Source organism: Muscardinus avellanarius (assembly GCF_963383645.1).
Source record: "Muscardinus avellanarius genome assembly, chromosome: 6".
Classification (NCBI taxonomy): domain Eukaryota; kingdom Metazoa; phylum Chordata; class Mammalia; order Rodentia; family Gliridae; genus Muscardinus; species Muscardinus avellanarius.
In genome coordinates, this window is record NC_137791.1 from 28,144,256 (window position 1) to 28,167,646 (window position 23,391).

General features: G+C 37.4%; 1 pseudogene across 1 annotated transcript in view; it reads right to left on the minus strand.

Moving 5' to 3' along the window:
• Positions 1 to 8,612: 8,612 nt before the first annotated feature.
• Positions 8,613 to 23,391, minus strand: part of LOC308264002 (Y-box-binding protein 1-like) — a 119,621-nt pseudogene continuing 104,842 nt past the window's right edge. The window contains exon 4 of the transcript in view: positions 8,613 to 8,766. The product of the transcript in view is annotated as a Y-box-binding protein 1-like (transcript). The remainder of the gene's footprint in view (positions 8,767 to 23,391) is intronic.

Here is a 23,391-nt window from a genome sequence, read left to right on the forward strand (position 1 = left end):
CTGCCTCCCAAGCGCGGGGATTACAAGCGTGTGCCACCACGCCCGGCCTTTCACAGCCTTTAAAAATATTCCTCTTTCCCCCTCATCTTCTGGCAACCACAAATACTTTACTATCAGTAGTTTTTTATTTTTATAGAATGCTAGATAGTTGGAATTATACAATACATGGGGTTTTTTTGTTTTGGTTTTTGTTTGGTGGTAAACCCTTCTACTTCCAGGCCACACAACCAGAACTAGTTTATACTTTTTTTTTCTTATTTGGAAACAGGGTCTCTTAGCACGGCTGGCTTCGAACCTGCGCGATCCTCCTGTCTCCACCTCCCAAGCGAGGTGATTACAAGCCCGTGCCACCACGACCGGCCTTAGTGATACTATTTCAAAATAAAAAATTTAAAAAGGGCTGGGATTATAGATTGGAGGGAAAATGTACCTGGATTCAATTCTCAGTACAAAAAAGAAAAAGGTGAGAAAAAATAATGAGAATAATTTGAGATTATTAAATTTTAAAATTTTAGAGAAGTGGCATTCCAAAGTTAAACTCAGACAAACTTCAGGGAAGAAGGTGGTGGCCAGCTTACCCTGGTGTCCCTGAGTCAGAGAAAGTGCTCGGGAGCTGGGATTAAAACTTCTGGTGGGGTAATTATCCAGATGGATGATTCTGGCTGGATGACCTGGTTCAGCTGATTAAAAGTTCAACCTGGAAACCTTCAGATTCTTAAAAAAAAAAAAAAAAAGAAAAAAGCATAACAACAACAACAACAACAAAAACCACCATTGCCAAGGGAAAGAAGGAGTGTCCTTGAGGAGATGCTGAGAGGAATGGAAAATTAAGAAGCAGAAAGTTCCAGCAGGTATGGTAGAGCATGCCTGTACTCCCAGCTACTGTAGAGGCTGAGGCAGGAGAATCACAAGTTCAAGGCCAGCATGGCCAACTTAGTAAAATTTTGTTTCAATATAAAAAGCAAAAAAGTAGTTCAGTGTTAGAGAGTCCCTGGATTCAATCCCCAGTATAGAAAGAAAAAAAAAAAAAAACAGCAAAGTTTAAAAGAAGAATGAAGGAAAAAGTCCTCTCTCCAGATCTTCTATATCTGTCGAGTACCCTCTTTTGGTAGTGACTAATGGGGCACCTGGCAAAGAAAATTGATTTTTCAGGGTTTTACCACTAGTCTAGAAGGGTGGATCTGGAAATGAGACATTAACTTAGAAACAATAATAAAATTTTATGACTTCTTCCAGATCACCCCATAAAAGCCTAGAAGGTTTATGAAAGAAATGTATATGTTATAAAATTGCAAACAGAAATGTTTGCAATGGTATTGTGGAAGTATTTACGGGACAACACACACTCCTACAGTGACCTGCAGAAACTTAAGTGACCTCTGAAAAGTAACATGTGTACCAATTGGGGCTGCATCCATTTGGAGGCACCTGGCCCATTTCCACGGACAGCTACTTAGAAGTGGCATAAACCAAAATTATGCTGTTACCCTGGATGGCAGGGGTAGTAATCATACAGTGACCAAAGCCAAACTTAGCATAACTTTAATGTCTCATCCGATATTGTGATACCTTTGAAAGTTGCATCCTGACTTTCTTTTATTAGAAAAAATACAACCACTTCTTCTGTCCCCTACTCTGCTGTCACCCTACTTATAATTGGCCTTAAGTTTACCCTGGTTTAATGCAACAGTCTGGATTGCATTAGTCTGGGTAGCAGTGTGTGTGCACTAAGACACGAAAATGATGGTGACCACATGTAAGTCTCTTACCTGGAGGCAGACATTTTTCAAAGTATCAGTATATTACTCCTCATGTATCTAAGTCTTACAAGACAGGTGTCACTTTACATTTTTTAGAAATGTACTCTAGATTCAGGTTCAAATGATTCCAGTACCTGTGTATTTATAGCAGGCTATGCTACCTCCTACTTTCTTTCTTCAGCTTCATACTCATCTAATATGAACAGAGCCATGGTTTAGTAGAAGAAATCCTCAAATGCGAGTCATAATGAGGCAGGACAGAGGACTTGGGGATGGAGGAGATTTTGTCATCTGTATTGCCTTCTGCAAGGTAGGGGGAGGTGAGCGGGTCTGTGAGAAACAGGTGGGCACAAGGAGAGCAGGGCCACCGACTCCAAAGATAACAATTCAAATTAAAGATTGAAATCATGTAAAAGACATTGATCCCCCCACACCCAGTTCTAACAAATCATAAGAGAGAAGATGGAGCACTTCAGTAAATATTAAAAGCCCAACTTTGCAGCCATACATTCAAAGTTTTGAATCCAAGAGCCATCCTAACCGAGTATGGTGGCTTTTATCTATATTTTTAACTGCAAAGCAGTAATAATACCAAAGCCTCCAGATTACCATAAGTATTAAAATAGTATATGTGAAATGTTAACTATAGCCGGGCATGGTGGCGCACGCTTGCAATCCCCACACTTGGGAGGCGGAGATGGGAGGATCGCGCAGGTTCGAAGGCAGCCACACTGGCTTAAGAGACCCTATTTCCAAATAAAAATATAAAAAATAGGTGTCTGGGAGTGTAGCCTGGAGGTAGAAGGGCTTCCAGGAACCCCAGTACCACCAAAAATAAAAAAAGAAATGTTAACTATATTTCACCTAATTTTATTCAAGAATTTTGGTTATTACTCACTTCTGAAAACCCCGCCCTCCCTTGTGAGGAGAGAGCTGCTGTTTTCTTCTGTCTTTTCATTACTTAATAAACTTCATATTTCTAAGCCCTGTGCTAGTCCTTGGACTCCATTTGTTGAAATCCACTGCACTAGAACTCTATAAGAAGAGACATCCTCATTTAAATAATAGATAATCTGTACTTTTTATACATAACCAATTTCTCTACCTTTTGCTTCACTTAAAAAGTTACAAAAATTATCTGGTAAGGAAAGAAATGAGGTGCAATGGAAATATATACTTTGCAACCCCATGTACAAAGTTTTGAATCCAAGAGCCATCCTAACCGAGTATGGTGGCTTTTATCTATATTTTTAACTGCAAAGCAGTAATAATACCAAAGCCTCCAGATTACCATAAGTATTAAAATAGTATATGTGAAATGTTAACTATAGCCGGGCATGGTGGTGCACGCTTGCAATCCCCACACTTGGGAGGCGGAGATGGGAGGATCGCGCAGGTTTGAAGGCAGCCACACTGGCTTAAGAGACCCTATTTCCAAATAAAAATATAAAAAATAGGTGTCTGGGAGTGTAACCTGGAGGTAGAAGGGCTTCCAGGAACTCCAGTACCACCAAAAATAAAAAAAGAAATGTTAACTATATTTCACCTAATTTTATTCAAGAATTTTGGTTATTACTCACTTCTGAAAACCCCGCCCTCCCTTGTGAGGAGAGAGCTGCTGTTTTCTTCTGTCTTTTCATTACTTAATAAACTTCATATTTCTAAGCCCTGTGCTAGTCCTTGGACTTCATTTGTTGAAATCCACTGCACTAGAACTCTATAAGAAGAGACATCCTCATTTAAATAATAGATAATCTGTATTTTTTATACATAACCAATTTCTCTACCTTTTGCTTCACTTAAAAAGTTACAAAAATTATCTGGTAAGGAAAGAAATGAGGTGCAATGGAAATATATACTTTGCAACCCCATGTACAAAGTTTTGAATCCAAGACCCATCCTATCTGAATATGGTGGCTTTTATCCATATTTTTTAACTGTAAAGTAGTAATAATACCTAAGCCTCAAGATTACCATAAATATTAAAATATACATGTGAAATGTTAACTATATTTTACCTAATTTGATTCAAGAAATTTCTCGCAAAAATTTAATTATATGCTGAACATTTCCTGTCACTTGTAATATTGCTTGTGACTATTTAGTGAATAAATAAGTCCCTTTATTTTATTTCTAAATTTAGAGAAGCATTAAATCATTTCTAGATTTGTATTTCTCATTTCCTTTCTGTTCCAGGCTTCCAAGATCTTGGTTATTAAAAGTAAAACCCAAACAAACCACTTCCATCAAGGGTAATGCCCCAACACACACACACACACACACACACACACACACACACACACACACACGCACACGCACACGCACACGCACGCACACTCATGCACACACACACACACACATTTTGCAGAAGAAGCTGAGATGTTTTATTTTACTTTTAAAGCCAACACTCTAGATCAAACCTAAAAATAAGTTTATATAATTCAATTCACCAAAAGTATTTTTTTCTTTGAAGGAACATTTCTTCATTTTTACATGCACTAAGGGCAAAATAGCTTTACTACTAGATGTTAGAAGGCAACAAAAATGTATGTGGTAGAAACAGAAGAGCCATAAGAATCTCTAGTAAAGTATAAGGAATTTCTTAATTAACAATCCTACAAAGTTTTGTGTTATATTGAGGTAAAAAAAGTCAAATGATGTATATTTAAAGGATAAGTCATTTTCCGGGTCCAAGGAATCATTATTTATCATTTGCATGTTATTTGATTTTCACTCTAACATTTGTTATGTTTGCCATGAATATTTTTCTTCAATTGAGAATTTACTTTCACCAGACTTAGTCTCAAAACTTGTTGAAAAGATTTATTTACCATATGGCCAATAGTAATTTTACAAGCAGAAGAAAAATCTGAACATATTGTTGTTAAGACTTTACAGGGAATTTATTGAATAGGATCACAAATAAAGTGAAGGATGGCTTGTCTCTGAATTTCTTAACGATGATGCATATATAAAAATGATAAACAGAAAGATAAAAGGTTAAATATTTACTCATGTAGATCCATCATTTTTCACCGGGATAAAATTAACGGTGTCATGTATCAGCCTGATAGGACATTAACAAAATAAAATCCAAATCTCAGTGACTGAAACCATCAAAGTTTGCCTACAATCCTGTGTGGCTAGGGCAGCCCTTCCAGAGGAAGTGTCCCCTCTGGAGTGATGCAGAGGTTCCATGGGCCTCATCTAGGACAGTGTTGTCAAAACACATAGCTGAGGATGACCACAGCTGCGAAAAAGAATGAAGAACATAGCATCCACATTTGCAAAAGTCTCAGGGGCTATGCTAGCATAGACCTGGTCACACAGACTTATGGGACTGAAAAAGGACTTGCAAAGTTAATCCTGCTGTATGAACAGAACAAGCAAAAACCAGCTGTGGATGAGTATTAGAAACGTCTACAGTAGTACAAAAGTATTTTTATTATATGTGCTCAGTAAAAATTCACTTGAGTCCCTATATGAACCAGATTCTACGGTAGGTACTATACAGTGATCAGAATGGAGATTTTCTTCATTTTTAAAATTTATTTTTAAATTTTGAAGCAGTGTCTCACTAAGTTGCTGATGACTTCACTAAATTGCTGAAGCTGGTCTCCTTCTTACAATCTTCCTTTCTCATCCTCCTTAGTACTGGGATTATAGGCATGCACCACCACACCTGACCCAACATCTTAATTTTGATATAAATTATGTAGATATTTTAAAGTGTTTATAATATTACACTGTGGAACATATAAAATGTTACTTGAGGATCCAAAGACAATAAGGAACATATAAACTTTTATCTGAAAAGCCAGAGACAAACTGTAAATAAAGCACAAAGATTATTTATATTCATAATTGTATCCTATACTATTGAGACAAGGCAGAGAACCTGGGAACAGAAAGAATTAAAACAGTCATCTGCATCCCCCTTTCTGTGAGGATGGACAAAGTAATAAAGAAGGTGAGAGGCTGAAGGGGCCAGGGAATCAGGTCCCGGTTACCCCACAGATAATCATTCAAATTAAAGACCAACATTATGCACAAGTCATTGGAACTCCCCCCCCATCCAATCCAAATCCTCCCCAATCATAAAAGAACAGATAGAAAACCTCAGGAAGTTTTAAAAGCCCACTCTCCAAGGGCTTCAAGGTCACTCTCTTTCCAGGAACCCCTTTTTTGGAGGAGCTGCTTTGTCTTCTATCTTTCCCTAAATTAAAATCAACTTTCATATTTCTTTCCTTTTCATTAGTCCTTGGACTTTATTTGTCGAGATCCACTGGACAAGACCATAATAAGAGGGGATACCCCTGTTTCAGTCTTGGTGCATTGGCCAGGAAAAACAGAAGGGTAAGGCCATGATCCCACTGGCCCACCTTGTGCATCTCTGGTTGAATGCCTGGGCTCCACCGTACAACCACCTGAGGGGTTCAGATTGTGTTTTGGCCACTAATAATCTTAGGGAAGGGGGACTATTTTTAAAAGACTATTTCTAACACCTAATTTTTTGTATAAATAGACACTGTTGCCTAAGTTCAGAAGAGAGCTAGTCAGAACTGAGCTGCTGGGTTCACCGGGACTCTAAAATTTGGGAGTGCTTTTATTGGCCAGTTACTGTCTCTGAAAATGAATTTAAACCTCCACCATATCAAACTTAATATGCATGAGAAGGGAGGTGTCTAGTGCTGCCTCTGGAAGGGGTGCATACTCCTTCCATGGGTGATTGATAATATATCACCTAGGCTTCTGCTACTGGTCAGATTCACAAAATACTGGGTGGATAGATGTTTAAGTTTAAATGTTTACTGTAAAAGCTTGTAAGATAATTCTATTTTCTAATGTGATTTTGCTCTCTTACACTCTAAAAGCCAAGCACAGTTTGAATGTATGCCATTTTTAATATGGTCCACATAAAAATAAAAAAATGTCTTAAAAAGTCAATTCTGAGATTCTAGGAAGAAAAATTTAATTATATATATATATATATATATATATATATATCTGTATATATATATATATATATATATATATATATAATGTCTCTTTTTATAATAGGAAATAGGGCTGTTTTATTATTTATTTATTTATTTATTTATTTTGGTGGTACTGGGGATGGAACCCTTCTACCTCTGGGCTACACTCCCAGAACTATTTTATATTTTATTTGGAAACAGGGTCTCTCAAGCCAGCAAGGCTGGCTTCGAACCTTCATGTTCTTCCTATTTCGGCCTCCCAAGAGCAGGGATTACAAGCGTGCACCACCACACCTGGATGTTTTTATTTTTTGTAAGCTCATGCATTTTTACAAATTTCCCCTGGGCTTGTGCATATATATTTTCTGTTTTGGTTTATTTTTGTTTTGTCTCTGATTCCTGCTAGACAGTTTCTGGGTCTATATCTTTTTTTTTCTCCTGCTATCTTTAATCAACAGCTATTCAAGGGCTAATTCTTTGTTTAGTATTTATAACTATCCTGTCCCCTACCTGTTGATGTTGTTTGTTGTGTAATGTGTGTATTGTGTCTGTCTACATCGTAGCACAAATGAGCATATTAATAAAGTGAGCTCTCATAAAAAAGAACATAAAATCAAATGCCCGAGTTTATGTGACTTAAATAAATTCAATAAATGAGTAATTTAAAATTCGTTCTTGAGATAAAATAAAAATGCCCTAAAAGTAATACTGTATGCCTTTTTCTCCTAAGCAAATAGTTAATCAAGATCATGTGTACCTTTGTAGAATGTTTCAAAATACAATATCCATTGCTTTTAAAGTTTTTCTTTGGCAGAAAAATTTTTTAAAACACTAATAATGTTTATCTGACATCTTAATTTTCAGTGATAAACTATCATTTAATTATTAAAATGAGTAAATGCAAAATGTAATTAATGCTTTAAAATGCTCTTGGTTTCTTGGACATAGAATGACATTTGAATCTATTAAATGGGCTTCTAAATTGTTGGTATATAATAATGTAAAATTTTGGGGGGTATTTACTGAAAGACAACAAAAGTTGCTGGAAATTAGGGTCAGGTCAATGTGTAACTTTGCAATACATTGCTTTGATGGAAACAACAATGTATTATTTTACCAGAGCATCCTAAATTTTTTAAAATAATGATCAGACAAATCAAATACTCCTTAACAACCTTTAATTGATAGAGCTGCAGATGCTGGACATCCTGTTTCATTCCCTTACTGGCCGTATAGAGGTAGGGCAGAGTACCTGGGAACAGGAAAAATTAAAGCAGCCATCTTCATCCCCTTTTCTGTGAAATTGGGGGAAATAAGCAGGAAAGTGAGAAACAGATGAGTGCTAGGGAATCAGGCCCTGACCAGCCCACAAATAATTATTCAAATTAAAAATTGAAACTGCAGAAATCATTGGTTCACAAAATCCAATACTGACCAATACTAAAAGAACAGTTAGAAAACCTCAAGAAGGTTTAAAAGCCCACTCCCCAAGGGCTTCAAGCTCACTCTCTAAGACTGCCCCTCCAGTGGGTTCTTTGTCTTCTTTCTCTAAGTTAAAAAAAATCATATTTCTATACTCTTTACTAATTCTTGGACTTCATTCATCGAGATCCATTGGAAAAACAATAATAAGAGGAAACAATCTCACTTCAATTTTGATTCATGGGCCAGGTAAGTAAAAAAGGGAAAAAAATAAAGCTCTTCATTGGCTTCGGTCACAGGTTTTAACAGGCTTAGATTGAGCATTTTAATCCTGTGTGGCTCATATTTAAACTAAATCTGTGCCATATCTTTTAAAATAAGAGCAAGCAAGGCACAGAGATGGGGGCGGAATCAGAGATAAAAAAAAAAAAAAAAAAGGCAGAGGCTGCACCTAGCTGCTGCAGCCACAGTTTGTAAGTACTGTTTGTCTAGGGCACAGAGGCTGCACAGACACAGTGCCAGGCTTCTGGTTCAAGGCGGCGCTGATGCCTCTCTGGACCTGCTGCTCTGTCACTTCTGCCAGGGCCTGGGCCCGCACCTTCAGCCTTGGAGAATAAGGCCAGACCCCCAGACACAGTCAAGGAGCCTGGGGAGAAGGGCCGTGGCTGGGACACAGACCTATGCTGGAGTGTGCTGGGGAGCTGATTTATTTTTGTTTTACCTAGCTAGAGGCATTATTTTTTATGATTTTTTTCTCCTGCTGTCTTTATTCAGCAGCTATTTAAGGGTCAATTTTCTGTTTAGTATCTATATGTTGCTTGTTGTGTTCATGTGTAATGTGTCTGTCTATATGGCACCACCAATTAATAAATAATAATAAATAATAAATAAATAAATTCTCATAAAATTTTAAAAAGCCTAAAATCAAATGCCCCTGAGTTCACATGACTTAAATAAATCTAACCACTGAGTAAATTTAAGATTTGTTCATAAGAGTAAAATAAAAATGTCCTAAAACTATTAACACATGCTTTTTCCCTAGGTAAATCCATAGATTATTTTTACCCCTGCAGAGTATTTCAAACACAGTATGCATTGCTTTTAAAGGTTTTTCTTTGGCAGAAAAATGTTTTAAGACACTAATGATATTTATCTGACATCTTAATTTTCAGAAGTAACCATAATTTTTAAGTTAAATCAGTAAATGCAAAATGTAATGCTTTAAAATACTCTTGGTTTCTTAGATATAAAATATTTGAGTTTAGCTGGACGTGGTGGCACACTCTTGTAATCCCAGCACTTGGGAGGTTTGTACAGGAGGATCCCACAGGTTCAAAGCCAGCCTCAGCTACTTAGTGAGGCTCTCAGCAACTTGGTGAGATCCTGTTTCCAAATAAAGTATAAAATAGGGCTGAGGGTATAGTCCAGAGGTATAAAAGAAAGACCCTGGGTTCCACACTTAGTAACACACACACACACACACACACACACACACACACACACACACACAGTAAGATTACTAAGCCAATGACATCTAAACAAAACAGAACAGCTATAGCCTTTCCAGGTTTATATTTATATGTTCCTAATTGAATTATAATCATCTTCTTTATGCAAAGATACAAATGGGATTTGTTTTATTTCTGATCATTCTGTTTTGTGCTTTTCTTAATAAAACTGTATAACTGGTTGTTAACATTTAATAGAAGTGTATCACAGTCTTTTAAGATAATTGCCATCACCTGCAAGAGTTTAAAAGGATAGTGAATCTGACTTATAGGAGTTCAACAACTAGGACTTAGATAATAATCAGGAAATAAAAGGACTAAGGAGAAACAACCAGTATTTTGGCCCTAAATCCTCTAATGTCAAATAGGAACCAGGACTTCGCTCAAGGCTCCTCCAAATCCTGTGATTTAACTGACTTTTCAAAACAGAGAGATCATGAAGACCCCATAGTCTGGGATCCTCCAGCATATACTGTGCTAAAAGAAGGATCACCAGAGAGAAAACGTCCTCTGTGCTTCAAAGGAAGCCACATGGGCAGTGAGACTGAGACCTGTCCTACACATGGAACAACTGATAGAGGTAAAGCCTCATAAAGTCCTTCAGAGAAACCCTCAGGAGACTTGATTAACTTTAAAATAAAAAAAATATTAGACAAACTTATGTTTGCCCAACATTGTAATAACTACTTGGTCTTAAAAATCCAGCAGGATGCCGGGCGTGGTGGTGCACACTTATAATCCCTGCGCTTGGGAGGTGGAGACAGGAGGATCGCGCTGGTTCGGAGCCAGCCTCGCTGGCTTTAAGAGACCCTGTTTCCAAATAAAAAGTATAAAATAGGTCTGGGAGTGTAGCCCGGAGGTAGAAGGGCTTCCACGAACCCCAGTACCACAAAAAAAAAAAAAAACCCAGCAGGAAAGCAAATATAACCCAAAATAAATATGCTAGTCTAAGAAAAAGAGAAAAAGAGTCATACTCATGGAACCATTTAAAAGACTATCACATAATATACCTACCTCCTGACTTTGGCTCTCCCTTACATTCTAAATTATAATTTATAATGGCACTTCTGCTTTAAGGCTCACAAAAAATAAGATATGATACCAAATGTCCAAAACTTTCCTCCAGTTAAGTCTTTGTAAGATGCTGTAAGTTAAACATGTCATTCTTTTTTTTTTTTTTTTTTTGCAGGTCTGGGGATGGAACTAAGGGACATTCTAACTCTGAGCTACACCTCCTGCCCTATTTTTTATTCTTTATTTTGAAACAGGGTCTCACTAAGTTACGGAGGGCCTCACTAAGTAGCTGAGGCTGCCCTCGAAATGTGATCCTCCGGTCTCAGCTTCCCGAATGCTGGGATTACAAGCTTGCACCACCACATCCACTAAACATGTCATTCTTGAGATTTTACAGGTCTAGTCTAAAACCATTGGACACTACAAAAAGTGGAGATTACAATTTCTGTAAGCTCTTGGAGAAACCTAATCCTGTTCAAAATCCTATGGACAAACAAAATTGTTTCAGCTAAGTTAAAAACAATATGCTTGGGTTTTTTCAGGCTCTGTGCCACAAAACTTTTAACAATGATATATATATATATGTACTCATGGTTTCTTAAAAATGGGTTGGCTACTTAGCCTCCATTTTAAAATGCTATAGGATGATGGCCCAAGGTAAAGGGTCATGAAAAAACCATTATGGTGAGATATCTGGATTATTGTATGATGTACTAGTGTATCAGTTTTTTATGTAGATAACCACTGAACCACCATAGATGACTTTAAGCCGAGATTACCAGTCTCCTTCTGCCTTCGAGCTCCAGATGATCATGAAAATAAATTGTCATATGAATAATTACTTCTTATACAGTCCTCTAGGTCTTCCATTCCCTAAGACCCTAAGCAGTAATACTCTGACAACTCTCCCTACCAGCACAAAGCAATTAGGGTGGTCATCACTCCATTTCCCTACTAGCAGTTAGGATCACATCATCAGAAGGGGGACATGAGGCAAGGCAGAGAATCTGAGAAAAGAAAGAATTAAAGCAGCCATATGTATCCTTCTTCCTGTGAGGTTGGGGGACATAAGAAGAAAGGTAAGAGAATGATGGGTGCCAGGGAATCAGGCCCTGACCAGCGCAAAGAATCATTTAAATTAAGGGGTGAAATGGTGCAAAAGTCATTGGCCCCCCAAACTCAATTCTGTCCAATCCTAAAAGAACAGATTAGAAAACCTCAAGAAGGTTTAAAAGCCCATTACCCAAGGGTTTCAAGGTCACTCTCTTTCTAAGACTCTCCCTTTGGGAGGCTGCTTTATCCTCTATCTTTCTCTAACTTAAAATAAAACTTTCATATTTTACACCCTTCTCTAGTCCTTGGATTTCATTTGTCAAGATCCTTTGGACAAGAGCCCTAATGATAGAAAACAATTCTGTTTTGATATTTCTCGAAAAAACTAAATACAGATAAAGTACATACACTTACCTCTGGCAACAAAGGGAGGTGACAGGCAGGCAGCAATATGTGCTGTATCAAGCCCGTGGTTGTCTAGGTACTGGTCTCATGATTCACTGACTTCCCACCACAGATGCATCACATACGTATCTGGCAGTTGTAACTAAGTGTTAGCTCTTTGTCATGGTGGTAGGCATGGGAAAACCCAGGAAATGCACCCCATATATGGCAATGTATGAAACAGGTGTCAGATATCCCAGGGAACATTCTGAAACAAATTTCACAGAAATAACTAAAAGGATGCTCTTATATGTCTTCCATCTCTCAAATGGGAAACAGCTCATCTGCTGAGCCTGTCAGCACCCCATTAAATTTCTAGTTTTTTTTTTTTTTTCTGTGCCTGGTTTGGTAGTATATGTCAAAATCGAGGATGGCTACCAGAAAAATATGAACAATAACATTATCTTGCAGGTAGATCTGTTTTATAAGAGGAGAGTAAGGGATTTAAAATTTGTGTTAAAGAGAAATCTAAAGCTGGGCGCGGTGACTCACACTTGTAATCCCAGCATTTGGGAGGCTGAGACAGGAGAATCACAGTTTGTGAACAGCCTCAGCTATTTAGTGAGGCCCTTTCCAACTCAGTGAGACCCTGTTTCAAAATAAAGAATACAAAATATGGATGGAGGTATAGCTCAGGGGAGAGAGAGAGAGAGAGAGAGAGAGAGAGAGAGAGAGAGAGAGAGAGAGAGGCTGTGCTACACTAGCAAGTATGATATGGCTTTTCTGACTATGCCAACAGATAAAGAATTGTCATACCACCAGAGTCCAAAAGGAGACAACAAAACCCAATAAATAAGGGACATATTTGTAGACACAGGGGATATTATAATAAAGAAAGAGGGAAGTGCTTTTATGTAAAAAGAATTTTGTACAGCAAGATCCCTGTTCTAAATGACTGAGTTATCCTATAGGGGAAAAGAGAGAACAAAATCAGAGGGTTAAGCAATTTGCAAAATGTTTATGGAAGTTACAAATAATTTGTAAGTGGTAACACCTAAAAATGTTGTATGTGATAAAGCTGGTTGATTAATATTAGAAGAAATCATTTAAAGGGTTTTCTAAAAGTCACATTAAACACATTGATTTTGTGTTTAAAACCATTTGGTTTTCTTAAGATATTGATCTGCCTTTGGCAAAATTTTACAAAAACAACCCTAGAGAACAAAATTTTACATATTATTAAGATAGTTTTCTGCTGTCTATTGACCATAATGTTTTAAATCTTTGTGATTTTTTAATGTATAGGATTTCTAAAATACAAAATGTAAGATTACTAAGCTAATGACATCTAAACAAAACAAATGGTGCTAGCATCTCCGGATTTATTTTATATTTTTCTAGTTGTATTATGACCATATTCTTTATACAAAGATACAAATAAGATTTGTTTTATTACTGATAATTCTGTTTTGTGTTTTTCTAATTAAATTGTATAATTGTTTAACAGAAGTGCAACAACAGCTTAAAATAATTGATAAAACTGACCTTCTAGGTGTTCAACAACTAAGACTTAACAAATAATCAGAATATAAAAGGACTATGGCAAAACAACCAATACTTAGGCCCTAAGTCTTCTAAGGTCAAATAGGTACCAGGAGTAATGGGACTTTGCTGAAGGGCCCTCCAATACCAGTGAGTGATTTGACCTCCCAAAACAGGGAGATCATGAATGCCCCAGAAGCTGGAATCCTCAAACACATACTCTGCAAAAAAAAGAGTGTCATTAGAAAGAATGTCCTTTTTGCTTCAAAGAAATCCAAATGGTTTGCAAAATCAAGACCCCTCCTGGCAGAGGAGTAAAACTGATACAGATAATGCCTCACCAAGTTCCTAAGAGTAATCCTAGAGCAGCCTTAACTTACTTTAGCAACAAAAACGTTAGACAAACTTGTTTTCCCAACATTGTGCTAACTACTTGGTCTTGAACACCCAGCGGAAAAGTATAACCCAAAATAAGTGTGTTATCCTGGGTAAAAGAAAAATCATATTCATACAGTCATTTAAAAGACCACCAGCATAATTAACCTATCTTCTGACTTTGGCTCCCCTTATACTCTACATTATAATTTATAATGGTACTTCTGCTTTAAGGCTCACAAAAAATAAGATATGAAACCAATGCCCAAAACTTCCCTCCAGTTAAGTGCTTATAAGATGTTGTAAATTTAAAACTGCCATTCTTGAGTGGCAGATTTAGCACCACTGGACACCACAAAAAAAGTGGAGATTCCTGTTTCTATAAGCTCTTAAATGACCTGAGTCTTGTTAAATCCTACAAACATAAAATATCTTTAAGCTAAGTTCAAATAAACATGCTTTTTTTTTAAGCTTTGTGCCACAAAAATTTTCGCAAAGCTATATATAACTCATGGTACATTGCAAATGAGTTGGCTGTCTGGCCTTCAATTTAAAATGCTAATAGGTGGATGGCCCAAAGTAATGAGTTGTGAAAAAAAAAACATTATGAGGAGCTATCAGGATTATTGTATAAGGTACTAATGTATCCGTTTTTCATGTAGATACCCACTGAATCACCATAAATGACTTTGAGCGAAGATAACCAGACTCCTTGAGCCCTCCAGCTCCAGATGATAATGAGAACAAAAGATCATATAAAGAATTTCTTCTTCCTCAGCCCTCTAGATCACCCACCCCCTGAGACCTTGACTGCAATACTCTGATAGCACCCACTACCAGCACACCCTGGCTAGCCTTAGGTTTGAAACAGAATGATTCTTGCCCCATTTTACTGACATAAACTGGCATCACATCATTGGGGGAGGTACGAGGCAGGACAAGAAGACCTGGGAACAAGAAGAATTAAAACAGATATCTTCATCCTTCTTTCTGTGAGGTTGAGCAAGGTAAACAGGAAGGTGAGGGACTGATGGGCACCAAGAAATTAGGACCTTGGCCAGCCGAAAGATAATCATTTAAATTAAGGATCACAATTGTGAAAATGTAATTGGTTCTCCAAAAACCAATTCTGACCATTCATAAAAGAACAGATAGAAAACCTCAGGCATGCACCAGGAATCAGAACCCTGGGCCCCAACTGTCAGGAAAACATTTTGCCACTGAGCTGCACTCCCAGCTCCCACCAACCACTCCTTGAACAAATTATACAACTATCACCCAATCCATTGTTTGGTTCAGGATCCAAGCCAAATGGCTGATAGTGTTCATACTTGGTCTGAGGGTGCTAAACTATTTTGATTTAATCGTGAACTATAAAACCTCTGGCCTTTATATCTGGCTTAAACAAAGTCGCAGATTCAAAGGTATTTATTAGATGGGTACTCAAATGGGTAATTGTGACAGCTTGATGTTTCATTATACAAGTACATGCACAGTATCTGCTACTTTTATGAAAGTGGGCCGGGTTCACCCAGTACTAGATTATTGACTTCCAATCTAACTAAATAGCACTGAACTTGTTGCCCTAAATTCCATATTGTATTCAGCTTAAAATGAGGAAAATGTATGAAGATTAAATTTAGAAGCCTATGACTTGCCACAGGTTCTTCCTATCCATCTGGTCTCATTGTGACACTGAATTCAATTGTATAGAAGGAAGTAAAGTCCATAAAATTAGAAGAAAGTAAAGTCCATTAAATTATAAGGACAGACTTTATACCTAAACATTACTGTTGTTGTTATTATTGTCAATTAGTTTATTTTAATCAAAAGACAATTCCACGTTGGGTGTGGTGGTACATGCTTGTAATCATAGTACTTGGGAGGCTGTGATAAAAGGATCATAGGTTCAAAACCAACCCAGATCATAGGTTCATGACCAGCCTCAGTGAGGCTCTCTGCAACTCAGTGAGACCTTGTTTCAAAATAATAAAAAATAGACCTAGGCGTGTAGCTCAGAGGTAGAATACCCACTGGGTTCCATAACCAGTACCCCCCATAAAAAAGACAATTCCACCCAATTCAATCCCAAAAGCCTAAGAAAGCCACATTTTAAAAAGAGAAACTGGAGAATATTATGCTAAGTGAGTTCAGCCAGTCTCAGGAAGTCAAGGGTTGTTTGTTTCCTCTCATATGTGGAAGCTAGAGAGAAAATAGGCAACACAAGAGACTTCAGGTAAAGGAGAGGTCAGACCAGTAGAATAGTGGAAAGGGATGGAAAAGAGAGGTGAAAGGAAAAAGGAGATTGAGCAAGGAAACAGTTCAAATAATGCTATGTTCATGTAGGAAAGTTTTACTACCAATCTCAATAACATGTGTAGGGGAAAATAGGGTGGGATGTGGAGAGAGTACATCAAGTGATGTGTGCTTGTCTGTTTATAATCACTCTGAATATAACTATGATGTATAACTATAATAAACCGATAAATATACATTTTAAAGACATATTTATAGGAACATTGGAAGTGCACATTCAAGGGAGAGTACAGGTCACCCCAAAAGTGAGAGAAACCCTGTTGTTAGGTAGCTAGCTAGATATGAACAGGACACGGGAAAAAATTGGGGAATGATGATTGCCCCACCCAGCTGTAAATAGAGACATCTAGCTTATTACACCACAGCTTTAGATTTCCCACATGGCACAACTGTGCACAGTCACACTAACCCTGATGTGAAACTCAAAAAATAATAATAATTGCCCTGAATTAGCATGCATGAAAGGGGTGTAATTCTGGACCATATAAGAGACTCACTATGAGGTGGATGGGGGACCTTCTCTCCTTTACCTCATTCCTGGGCTAGCCAGTTCTGTAACCTTACTGTGGAAACTACCCAATAAACCCTTTCATGCCCACCCTATCTGCATTTCCCAAAAAGAATCTTTCTTTTGGGGGAGACAAGAACCTATGGAAACTCAAAACCCAGTAACATTTTGGGAGTATAGGACTCTTCTTTTATAGGGGATTTTTGTGAGGAGTAGGCAGGAGTAGGTATGTAATTGTGATCATAGTCCCAAAGTCACAAGGTAATTTAGGGTGTTCCTGTTATCTTTCAGGTCCTGACCTGCACTGTATCAGTAGATATATATTTTGTTTAAACTGTTCAAAGACAGCTAACAATGCCTGAGGAGTTTGATATCTTCAGTTAGTGCCCAAAGAGATTTTTTTTGCATGTGACTTCTATGGTCTGATAAACAGAAGAAAAAAAATTAAAACCCATGAGGACTAAGGGGAAAAAATGGAAATTAAAGGCACTTAATAGACTTAACCAGATGTAAATACAACTATAACATAAATTAAAACAACTAAAATAAAACTCAAGAAAAACTCAATAATAACTGAAGGAAATATTGAAATAACAACGAAAGAAAGCAGAACAAGAGATAGAGGTAGAGAAAAAGTTGGATAATACCTAAGAGGTTAGTAGAATATATAAAAAAGCAGCCAGTTGAGAAAGATAACCCAGAGCTGATCAGGTCTTGATTCCTAACTGACCAATTTGCCAGGATCTTGGATCTTTCAGATGCACGTGGCACTTAGTTTTCAAACCATCCCCAGAATCTGAGTTGAAATCTATGAAAGAAAACCCTTGATCTCACTGTGACACTTCTCTTCAAAATTACCAAACAAGTCATGTTGAAAGATGAAACATCATTAATAAATGTACCCTTCAATATAAAAACTGAAACTACGGGGCCTCAGCATCTAAAGACCATTATATTAATTAATTCCTTGCCAAAAAATATTTATCTCATAAGAAATAATGCTCATGCCTATCACTCTCTCAACTAAATCAACTGAGAAGCCATTCTGGTGTTTGCTGTTGTTTTAACTTATGATAGTGAGCCTCCCCGAGTTTGATTAGATGATTTAAGGATAAGAATGCCAGTATTTCAGGATGATAAGTAGTAGGTATGGTCCTTCTCTTAATAAGCCTTGAAAGCAGAATGAACACATAAAGCAAAAAGTAAAAAAGCAGATTTAAAAGTATAGAAGCATCACTTTTCTGAGAAGACAAAAAAGTTGCCAGGCATGAGGTGTTTTGAGGCCAGCCTTAGCAATTTAGTGAGACCCTCGGCAACTTAATGATATCCTGTTTCAAAATGAAATAGAGCTGGGAGTATAGGTCAGAGGTAGAATGCCCTTGGATTTACTTTCCAGTACTTAAAAAAAAGAATATTTTTTTGCTAAGGATTCTTAAATTAGATAAGTTTAAGAATAAATAAATGAGGCAAGAACAATCAAAATCACATATTAATTAATTAATCACATATGACAAAATGGCATTTCATAAAATACAGTCATTGTTAGAAACAGATTTTAGTGGAATATTAAATTAATACTCAAGAACTCAAAAGTGACTTGGCAGGCAGGGTACTTTACTTTTGTGCAGAACGGTGCAGGTACACCCTAAAATGGAAGTAAGCACCTTGCAGGGGCATTCCAGGCTTTCTTTTATCCTCCAAATAAGTAGCCCACCTTATCATCCTTCCTTGGCTGGAGTGAGGCCTTATAATCTAATCTGGTTGGCTATTTTCCCACTGGGAAAGTTTTTTTTTTTTTTTTTTTTTTTTTTTTTTTAATAACAACAACAACAAAAAGAAAGGGAAAACTATACTTCTCATAGTGGAACATACAGACAGGTATACCAAAAGGTTACAAAATGGATTCCTAAGGTATTGTTAAAAATTGAATATTGGGACTTCCGGGAAGATGGCGACTGAGAAAAGCGGGGCTTAAGAGCCCCGCTAACAATCAATCTCCATTACCACAAAATCAGCGCCTTTCATAGCCAGAAAACACCATCACCAGAGAAACAAAAAATCACCAGGCTCCAAAGAGAAAGCGGACTGAGAACAGAGCTCAGAGCCACAGAGGAGATACACCGGCCTCACGCCCAAGGACGTGGCAGCAGTGCCATAATGCCTGCGGCAGCGGCGAACACACCGGACGGCTACAGCAAGCCGAGGTGAGCCGCTGCGGAACAGCCAGGAGGAATTTTTCAGTGCAGAGAGCATCTAAAGCTCCCAGTAGCTGAGCTCAGCACACGCTGCAGGGATTCAGAGTGGAATTCAAAACCAAGAAGAAATAAGCCAGCCTCACAGCCGAGGGCGGAGCAGCGGTGCCATATTGCCACTGGCAGCAGCAGCAGTGAATCCACCGAGTCCAGTACAGCTACAACTGCGAACTCAAGAACAGTGAGTCAAATTGCGGGCCACAAAGGAGAAATCCCAGTACTGTACTCCCTGGGATTTGACCCAGTGGGGGAGTGGCGGTGGCAGAGATATCACACCATAGGAGAACGTGCAACCTGGCACCCTCCATAGCTTAAAGCAGCCTCTATCGACTCCCTGGGTCGGAGACTCTGTGATACAACCCAGTAAAGGAGAAGTGGAGTCTGAGATACTACAGACTCAAGATCCAGAGCACCTTAAGTGAAGTCATAGTGACTCAAGGGAAGAACCCAGAGAAGGCACAAACCTCCAAAATCATGGGAAAGAGGAATAATACTGGAGCAATGAATGCCCACAACCCCACAACATCAGAACCCGATAAAACAGAAAATCAGAGATTTCTAGAAGATCAAATCAGGAAAATAACTGTAGAAATAATAGAGGTGCTTCGTAAAGAACTCAGAGAGAGCCAAAAAGAGATAAAGGATGCAATTAATGAAGTAAAGGCCTCAATTCAAAGCACAAACAACGGATTAGACCACATGGAGAACAGAATCTCGCTCTTAGAAGATGATCATTCCAAAAATGAAGGCATAGTTTCTAATCTAGAAAAAAATATCCAACAGCAGGAATCTGACATGGAAGAAATATGGGCCCATTTTAAGAGAGCTAACCTAAGAATAATTGGAATATAGGAGGGAAAAGAAAGTGAAACCAAAGCGATCAACAATCTCTTCAAGGAAGTAATAGCAGAAAATTTTCCAAACATAGAGCAAGAGGTTGATACACAGATCCAGGAAACTTAAAGAACTCCCTTTAGACAGAATCAGAGAAGAGGATCCCCACGCCACATAATTGTCAAAATGACCAATGTGGAAGCCAAGCAGAGAATCTTAAAGGCAACAAAAACAAAGGGCCAAGTGACATTCAGAAGGAAACCAATTAGAATCACTCCAGACTTCCCAAACCAAGTCATGAAAGCCAGAAGGGCTTGGAGTAACATATTCCAAACTCTGAAAGAAAACAACTTCCAGCCAAAAATTTTCTACCCAGCAAAACTTTCTATCAAATTAGATAGAAAAATAAGAAGCTTCCATGACAAACAGAAACTGAAGGAATTTATGTCTTCAAAACCAGCACTAGAGAAAATACTCAAAGAGATTAACTACAAAGAAGAAATAGGTAACACACACCAGAACCAGAGAAACAAGATTTTCCATCCAACAGACAAGTAAGATTGGTTATCTGTGGAGATTCATTATTTTTGTTAGTTCTTTACCTATCTCTAAATTGTATTGTTTGCCTTTATTGTTGTTAATTTTTAGGATTTCTAGTTGGAATATTAATATACCTTCAGATATAGCATTTGGAAATATTTTATCCCATTCTATTAGTAACTTTTAACTCTGTTTACATTGTCTTTGGATATATAATATTTTTTTTTTATTTTTTAGGGAGTTTGTATACTCTTCTGTTGCCTGTGCCATTGAAATTATATCCAAGAAATCACTGCCAATTTCAATGTTGTGAGGTTTTATGACCCAGATTTTCTTCTAAAAGTTTATAGTCTTAAGATTTATATTTAGGTCTTTTATCTATTTTGAGTTAATACTTGTATATTGGATTAGGTAAGGGTCCAAATTTATTCTTTTCCATGTAATTATTATTTTTCAACAATATTTAGTCAAAAGATTATTATTTCCACCACCAAATGTTCGTGGAAACCTTGTCAAAAATAACTTGACAATATAGGGAAGAATTTATCTCTAGGCTTGTATGTAACTCCAATGGTCTATATATCTGCCTTTAGAACAGTACTACACTTTTTCAAATATTGTAGCTTTATATGGTTTGAAATCAGAAAATATATATCTTCTAGCTTTTTTCTTTTTCAGAATCGTTTTGGGTATCTAGAATCCATTTTCCATATTAGGATAGATTTTTTTCTGAAAAATAAATATATAAATATATGATAGTTTCACCTAAAAAAATAGAAAAAAAAATATTCTCTGGCAAGAAAGAAAGCAAAAAGAAATATTGAAATGTTATCTTTAAGTCATCAAAAGCTTGGTATCAGACAAATGAAACTGTTATGTGAGATTATCATTTTTAATTTTGGATAAATTGCTATAATACCAGATATCAACCACTAAGCCAAGCATGGGAAGGAGGGATGGGGAGAGAATGGGGTGGGGATCGGGTGGGGGCTGACTGGGCGATGTGTGCATGTATGTCTACAAAAGTTTGTATCCCACTATGATGTATGAATACAGTGCACCAATAAGAAATAAAAAAAATTTAAAAAATAATTGAATATTGGTCAGTTTTTATCTGTCCTTATAAATTTTATAGAAAATATCATTTTTCTTTCTTACATCATCCAAATAGTGAATGAATAAACATGAAAGCTATTTAAGTATATATGGTATAATTTTATTAATTTAAAAATCTATAATATTAAATAAAATGCATACACATTTGTCATAAATATATAGAATATAATATTGAGATATAATAAATATAGGTACTATAAGAAATATTTGGTACATAATAAAAATTAATTGGTATTTGACTCTGGGAGTAAAAAAACACATATATCAGGTTTTACATCACAATGAATACTTTTTTTTTTTTGGTGGTACTGGGGTTCCTAGAAACCCTTCTACCTCCGGACTACACTCCCAGACCTATTTTATCTTTTATTTGGAAACAGGGTCTCTTAAGCCAGTGAGGCTGGCTTCAAATCTGCGTGATCCTCCTGTCTCTGCCTCCCAAGCACGGGGATTACAAGCGTGTGCCACCACACCGAGCTTCACATAGTTTTAAATACCAATCTGTTTTATTGCTAATGCATACAATAAAGATATAAGAAAATCTAATATGTAAAGTAGACAGAATAGATGTTCACAACAATAAAAACTGTTTATGAGTACAGAGCACTTTAAGTATTATACTATAATTGACTATAAATAGTCACTATAATATGACTATAAATAGTCATATTTTTTTTTTTTTTTTTTTTTTGGTGGTACTGGGGTTCCTGGAAGCCCTTCTACCTCCGGGCTACACTCCCAGACCTATTTTATATTTTTGAAACAGGGTCTCTTACGCCAGCGCGGCTGGCTTCGAACCTGCGCGATCCTCCTGTCTCCGCCTCCCAAGTGCGGGGATTACAAGCGTGCGCCACCACGCCCGGCCTAAATAGTCATATTTTTTAATCCATTTCCCACTTAGAAGAATAAAAGTGCAACTTGCTCCGGTGTCTTTAATTTTACATAATGAACTAGCTATTTGAAGCTAAAGTAAATTTGCCTGTGATTCACCAATTGTAATGTTTCTGTTTGGAGTATATACCATTGAAACGGTACTTAGGAGAAAGTTAAACACAGTTTTGATCTTCTGCAATAAAATCTAAGCTTTTGATTGACCAGCAGAGATGGAAGAATTGCTGAGATGTTATACCCCAAAGAGGCCTTGTTGACCAGAGCAGCTCTAACTCAAGATTCTGCTCAAGACTTTGCAGTAACATTTCTGCAAAGGAGAATTTGGTCTGTCTTGTCAATGTCTTTTAATTTATCCCCTTGTGAAATTTTTTTTTAGGACTATAATCCCTGAGTTATTTGGGGGTGAAAACTGTAGCTACAAGTGCTTCTGGCAAGGAGTCCCAGGGCCGATGGGAAATAGGTTAAAAATGTTTTTGCCTATGGTAGTATAGTAAAAATAGTGGTAAGAGTATCAGAATCTCCTCTGGGTCCCTGTGCCCCACCCCTCAAAGTGAGACCTAGGGGGCTGGGTGGAGCCTACATATGCAGTGGAGTGTGGCAGGGAACCCATCTAACTTAGAAAGCTCAGCATTTGACACCAGGTAGTAGACCAGCCACTATGCTTGGATATAGAGTGTCTCCAGCTCAATTGTTGGCAATGCAGCAAGTTGCAGAGCTGTAGCAGGTGGTTCATGAGGGTGGAGCTGGCCTTGATTACTGTATTTGTCTCTGAACTCCTTCTCTCTCTGCTTCTTGGCTGCCCTGCTGCATGATGTTTCTGCCTGGGAGCTTTCAACTATAGACCAAACCCCTGAAACTAAAACAAATTTTTTCTTCTCTCTGTTGTGCTTGTCAGGT